Here is a 7,791-nt window from a genome sequence, read left to right on the forward strand (position 1 = left end):
TACAAAAAAACCACTCCTTATCGGAGACAACAGCCGTGGGCCCCGACGAAGAAAGAAAGTACACAAGCCGTCCAATTCTCCTACTGCCGAAGCGGCTAATCGTACTTTTCGACAAAGCTTCTACGCATTCGGCAACACACACGGGCTTTGCTTTCTCCTGGACGCGGCTAGCTATCCTCCTGGACATCGTCAACAGCTCAGTGGCCGGAGGAGACGCTACCACATTGACCGTTGGACCTTTACGAAGCACTAACTCATTGTGAGGAGGAATGCACAAGTTGGACAAGTTCATCAAAGTCCCTTCTTCGTGACGCAATCCTTTCTTAACTGGTAGCTTGAGGCGCACCTGGCTCTAGAGCCATTCTGTAAGCTGTCGAGACACCTTTATTCATTTACTAAACTTCTGTTGCGGAGAGCGCCAGTCATCTGCTTGAAGGCCACAAGACACCCACAGGCTGTTTTTAAAGAAACGCACTTGGTTCCACTGCTCGGAATTTATCAACTTACACAGTCTTCTCGCATGGCCTGGAGAAGCTGTTGGATCCCACACGAAAATTGAAGTTCTGGTGGGCACGCAGAAATCCTGGCGTACCACGAGGCTGACCTTGCTCGAGAGACGTAAAGCGCAATTACAGAAGAGAGGAACGAGGGGTTATTCATAGGTACATTCGAACAGGTAAAAGAGCCCTTTTTACTAGAAATTAAGCTTAGAAGCACGCAACAACTTCAAAGCGCAAATTGAAACTTGAACTTCATAGAGTTTTTGGCGCTTTGAAGTTGTTCCATGATGTCTTACAAACTCGCCCAAGCTTCCGTGCTCCTATGAAGAAAACAAGAGGAAAATGAACTACAAAAATTAAGGCAGCCCGTGATACCTAAGGTAAACAGAGATGAATTGAAAATTGCCCCTTAGAACCAATGTTGTGCCATAGAACAAAAAGGAACTAACGACATAGTGGGAAGGAACAAAGTCGTACGCAGACTGATTAATTCTGAATCAGCAATGCAAGTTTGAGGTAAAGCAGCAAGTCAAGAAGCAAGCTCTCAAACCACGACACACAGAATAATGAAACCACGACAGATGTATGTTACCTCCCCGATGGATAAAAAATAGAGTTTGATGAGATGTCAAAGCTGATTCACAAAAACAAACTCATCGACACATGGAGCTATAAAAAGAGAGAGATAGAGACAGCAGGAAGGAACCATTTTTTGGCATTTATTATTTTATACTGTAACCGTACAGCCATAGTTACCGTCGTTAAAAACCCTATCATTACTACTGTCTCACGGCACATTCGTCGCTCGTTTGCGCCTTTTCAACAAAATTTTCCTGGGAATTATTTCCATAGATTTGGGCCTCTAACGAAACATGCCTATTCTTTAGCTCTCATTGGTCAATCTCGCAAAGTATATTTTCCTTCACGTCAAAGTAAACACAGTTTTAATTCATTTGTGCTCAGCATCGCAGAACTTTCTGACCGCTTGCCCCGGCATGTTATTGATATCGCTGAATTTGCTCATTTAAATCAGTCGCTTCTACTTTGACTTTCTGATTGTTGTCGGTTTTCGCATTTGTTTTTTCTGCTTTCTCTTTGCCTACCTCTATGTACCTTGCTACACTACTTGTGTGTTTTTTACGGCAGTTTCGACGCCGGAAACAAGATAATATGGGTTCTAGTATTTACGTATGTGAAATGCATGTAATACCGTTCGTCTCTGTAATGCTTCTGGGCCATTAAGGTAAACTAAGAAACATATAAATAAATACAACTGCCTCATGTCTTGCTTTCTTTTTTTGCAGAGTGCATGTTGTGGATGGAAAGAGAATTCATTGATTCCATCTCTAGAGACTGCATCAGCGCATTCAATAATTTGTGCGGCGGTGGATTTTCTTTCTACGACAAGAACATATGCAAGTTTGAGGATGTGTTTACTCTGTGAATATATTCTAAAGAGCCAGATCGAGAAGTAAATCGACAACTAAACGAATACCACTGACACGATTTGCATAAGCAAGCATAGCGCCGGCGTCCAGGCACTCAATGAAGTGCGAAGAATGATCTAAGAGGAGCGACGTCGGATCAGCAGTTTATAAATGGCTGGTTTTCAAAGCTCATTCTGAAGTTCTGACAAGGTCATGTGTGGGTCTCTGTCGTTTAAATTAACAACCACGATGTTTAAACTTGGATGAGCAGTGGCGCGCATAGTGGATGAACCGCTATGAAGGCCCTTTCATTGTTTTTTTTTTCACGACGACGGGAGTGATACGTATGCCATACGACAAAGAGTGAATAATCGATGCGGTGCTTGTTTTGTGTTTAGGCTTAAACTGGGCGTGAAAAGTACACAACTCTCGTTAATATTCACTCTTGAAGAGTGACGATGTGTATAGCTTGCCATCAGGGAGGTTAAAAAAGTTATTTACAACTTTTTTAATCCCTATGGTAGAAAAAATTTCAGCTCTAAACATTCGAAATCGGATGAACTCTGGCGCTAAAAGTTTTTTTGCAATGTACTCCAGTTAACCAGGTCCCTGATATTAATGCACAACCGAGCCTCTGTAAGTGCTGGTACATTTGAACAGCTGTCATCAAGGAATGATGAGACTTCATCACATTTGGGCCGAAGGCTTCTTATGTTAGTGCAGAAGACTGATAGCAGAAAACTGAAGGCAGGTATTGAAGGTTCTTTGCAACCGGGCGTGTTCCCGTTTCTGTCTATTCATATCGTGTAGAGAAAATAACGGAGTTAACAGAGGAGTTAAAAATGCATGTCGCTTGGTCAATTCGGAGCTTATCAAGCGATAATGGATAAGATTTAGCCTGTACCCTGGAAATTCCAGCAATTTCCTTCTTCCTTGGCGTGTTGACTTAATGTTCACTTAATGAAAATTTCGAGCCTTATAGTTTGCGGGCAGAGGCCAGACTGATGTGCTTGTCCTTGAAAACAGCCATCTTTGCTATAATAGGCCGACACTTGTTTGGAGTAAAGTGACCTATCCTATGTACTCTATCAAAGTGTGAACCAGTCAGTGCGGGGTAAAGAATTTGGGAACAGAAAGTTACGATCTTTAGTTCAGACGCCGTCCAATCTTCCTTCTCATCGTCTTCAATGCCAAAGAAAAGTATGTTGGAACGTCGCGATCTGTTTTCGGTATCTTCACACCATCACGTTGTCGTCCTTAATTCAGTGGTGATGTCAGGAACATTAGAGGCATTCCGTTCACTAGATGCGAGGGGAGGGTAGGCCGCCTCCAGTGTCCCAACCCTTTCACGTAAGCTCTTGATATCGCGGTCAGTGGCTTCCTCTTTCTTCTTTTACGCCCTGATGTTCATGCAGTATAGCGTTTTGATGTTCCTCGATTCGGCGCACTGTCTCCAGAACTGAACCCAGGAAGCGCGACAGATTAACAATGGCGGAACCTGGGTTCAGTTCAACATCTCCGGCGATGAAGAGCAACAGGTCAAATATACTACGACACATCAGGAAGGAACAGCAATTTCTTAGTGACATCACACACATGGAGTCGACATGACACCACGATGAAAGCCACGTGACACCACGTCTGCCAAAGAAGAACTCAGTGTCCGAACGAACGGGGAACTTTCATCTTTGTCTTGCCGACTAAAAAGGAAGCATTGCCATTTTGCTCAAGGTGTGTACCCTCATCCCGCTGCAACGTCTCTGGCACTTCAGAAAAGGACCACTTGACTTCTCACCCATTGAGGTGGCAAGGTGGCCGACAGGTGCTAGGCAGTTGCACATAAGCTTTATCACATGACACGCATCCATGAAATAAAAATAAGATTTTGTTTTGAATAGTCTGTATGTTCCGTCAAGTTAGGCTTGTGCGAAATGTAGCCGGAATATACCTAATTTGATCACCTACACAGTTACTCATAGTAAAACTCGAGGCAGCATCATCAATTGTCAGCGGTGCTACTTCAACACATATTGGTGCATTCGTTTGTTAGAGCAGCTCTTTCTGGTCCAGAAAGAGTCAATAAAAATTTCTACAGAGGCGCCTGTAGTCTCTTATCTGTGCCTGCCAGCATGAAAGCGCAGACATTAGAAGCTATGGGCAAACTACCATTAGACACAATTATGTGGGCCAAGTCTCATAAGGGTGTTAGTGAACCTTCCGTTTATTTGCATAAAAATGAGGTTTAATTTTGGGGGTAGATAAAGGGTTCTTAAGAAGGTGTGTGATACTGCCGCAAGTGCTAGAGCGCATGTGCGTTGTCAGAGGTGCAAGTTTGGTGTTGTCAATAAATCCAGTTGTTAGCCGGCGCTGGTCCTGTCTATTTCTTTTGCTTGTGTTCCGTCCCACGCGCAGTTTTATTTCCGTGTCAGTGTCGCACCAAATAGCCACCCAATGTCCCCAACATCACTCGCTCCTTCTCGTTTGTTTCATAATACACTTCGTGTAAACATGCTCACAGATTCGAAACTCTTACGCAGGCCCCGTAATACGCGGCGCTATGCGCGTGATGCGGCCTTCATGAAATCGCTCGGAATGTTGTAAATCAAGCCGGAAACCTATGTAATCACCCGTGGTGGGTGACAAGGCTATAGTCTTGCTAGCTGAACGACGTAGTAATAAACGCGACGACAACGCTGAGAGATTAGACGGGATGATCTCATATGGAACATCAGTCACTTGCCGAGACACGCAGTATGAACCACAGTAACGTGACACCAGCTTTTCGGAAAGCCGCACGTGACGGGTATGTCAAAAGAAAAATCACCAAAGAATATCAAGAAAAGTATCCGTCTGGATGATGGAGAATTATCAAGACAATCTGATGATGGATGATGACCGTCTGCATTATTTTGGATTGATCGCAATGTCGATAGAATATACACCAATGTCACATATGGCAAATAGATTCGCGTCACAGCGGTTGGCCGCAATGTACTTTAAAAACATGTAGGGAAGGTTGAGGCATCCGCGAGTCCATTGGGATCCAGCCTGGTGGCGCACATGTCACCGCCCCTTTGAAAGGGGACGCTTATAGCATCCGGGCTGTGGGTGCCATGATGTGGATATTCGATGTTTAATTAAGCAAGAGCGCAGAATGTTTTCATTTACTGTGCAGACATATCTACGGCCGCGGCCAGTAAGTACTGGCTCGGAGCATCGTCTACGAAAATTTTGCCACAGAGCAGACAATCTGCGAAATCAGTAGCGCAACTTGTCCACAGTGCACAATATTTATTCCCGTTGAGCTTTTATTTCGACAGCCGGTTGCCCGTCCTGAACTTTATTATGCAAATTTCTGCAGTTTACTTAACTTTCGATAGTAATTAAAGACCTGAGGCCCGGTCGGCGAAAGCTCTGCAGGACTATCAATAAAGTTGTTACAAACCAAAAATGAAAGCATGCATGTTCTACGTTGCGAGATTTTCATCGCGGAACTAAGGAGTAATAACGATCTTATTCCAAAAGATCATGAACACAGCCGGCGCACATACAGGAGAGCTTCGGAGGCGGATTCATTGTCGTGATGTCTCATCGACACGAGTGCACAGACGCCAGTGACCGCTTTAGGGTCTAATAGGGCTAAGGCCGGGATCGTTTGCATAACAGGGAGTTATAAGCCCGAGCACAATAGATGATTGTTGCGTTTTTTTTTTCTTCACATTACACCGTATACCACCGGTGCTGCAATGATGCAACATCGGCCGTAAGGGTGTAGTTATTTTTCTCGGAATAAGTGAGAGATTGGATCACACGATGGCATTTTACAAGCATGATACATATGACGGTGTAATATGTGGCGCTTCTGCGATCGTCCAAAGAGGCCAAAACTAATACTTCTCACTGCGACGGAAGATGGGTCAGCCAGCGAAGACGACAAAGGAAAGCGCGAGTGGCGAGGCGTTCCCAGAAACGTCGCAGACTCTCGTCTTTGCTAAATTGAAGAGCAGTGCAAGCAATAAGGACTTTGGAAGAACACACACACTGTACACGCACAGCGCGTGTTATTCACTAGCCCTTTTTTTTTCTTACGCTGTAGTTAAATTGATTGTAGCCTATCAACACGCCCAGGCTTACACCCACGTCTTTAAGTTACACATTTTTGACATCGTCAATTTAGCGCCTAACTATACCTCTCTCTGTGAAGTGAAACTTATGTGCTCTAAAAGAAACAATTACTCAGTGTAACTAGATTCCAGAACTGCTGCCGTGCCGTGACGGTAAAAGCCCGAGAAAATAGAGTAAAATTCTTGACGTCACAGTGATATACAAGTTGAGTCTTCACAAAGAAGATACGTTTCACTTACGCTCTTTTACTAACCAAGCTTCGCCCGTAAAATCATTGCAGACAAGCTTTTCGAGCAAATGCTTGTGAGAAGCTGAGTTATTTTGGCTCTAAAGTGTACCTGCAATATTTTGGGTAGTTGCATTACTGTACATTGCGTGTACGGTAATGTAATATTGCCAAGGATACTGCTTCAGTGGGTTGTAAATTTTTGATAACGACTCTGCGTTTATGCATCATTTGTAGTCAGGGGCACGTTAGTGTTGCAAGTCACTGTGCTACGTTTGCTTACGTGAGACAAGAAGCTCTGACACTCGCAGTAAAAATCTGATGAACTAGGTACAGTGCAGGGTTGCAAAAACATTTTTTTATTTGCCTCTACACTAAATAAACGTAAAAATAACAAAGTTAACAGAGACGTTATGTGCCATATATGTACCAAATTTATTAGGGTTTCCATACGTGGGCTTCTCTCGCTCCATGCTTTGGTCTTGTTCCTCTTGACAGATTTTACGAAATAACTATCCCATTGTTCTTTGAAGTATTCGATCATTCCATGGGCTTCATATTAACTAGCGGATGCTTACATAAAAAAGCAGTGCAGTAAGTTGTGACGCATGACGTAAGGGAGCACTTCGGATCTGTTTCGGCTTTCGTTACTTTCATCTGCAGAAAATGGGAATACAGAAGTGTTTTAACAATGTTCGGAACATCGCGATTGAAATGCTGCATATCACGGCTGAATCAGCTTTTCGTACCTGCTTCATTGCTTGTGTAACTTTGACCTGGTGATTTAGGAGCGACAGTAGCACTGTTTGAAATGTATTGCTTACAATTATCCGCGCTTTCACGTGAGAACGAATAGGAAGTGCGTTATGCGTAACTTGTAAACATGAAAAAAAAAGACTATTGCACTCTACTTGTGCCAATCTCGCATTCATAACTTCAGCTTGAACTCGCAGTGCAGGTGATGGAGAAGCGCAATTTATGCCTAATAGTTCAACGTACACTATGACGGCCAGCACTGGCGGTTTCGCAATGTATACTCTGAAGCAGCCCCGACACAGTCACGCACTTAGACGTCATTTGCGGAGAAGGTGGCTGACATGCTGTTGATTTTTATTCAAGTCTGACACAGCTTGAACCAGTGTTAAAGACATGACTCGTACTTTTATAGGTGTATGATTGCAGCAGAAAATTATGTCCAATCTGAATATTAAACGTACGATTAGCGACCGTAATTCGCGACAGTAGTACTCGTTGCAATTGGCAAAAGCACATACAATCAAAACGCTTTGTGAAACCAGAACCAAGTAAAAAGTTCCACCACACCTTTGCGCTGTTTGTAATTTATCTCATTAACAGACCTAAATCACATGTTATGAGGCCGCTCATTAAGCACATCTTTCGCAATGCAGTGCTGCGTTAATTACGCCTGAAGTGAAAGTCGAACAGCCTGACGTCTAGGTTGCGCAATAACCATGCCCCGCTTTGGAGCCTGAGTAAATTGAGGCAAGTGGCA

This window comes from Rhipicephalus sanguineus, chromosome 6 (assembly GCF_013339695.2).
Source record: "Rhipicephalus sanguineus isolate Rsan-2018 chromosome 6, BIME_Rsan_1.4, whole genome shotgun sequence".
NCBI lineage: Eukaryota > Metazoa > Arthropoda > Arachnida > Ixodida > Ixodidae > Rhipicephalus > Rhipicephalus sanguineus.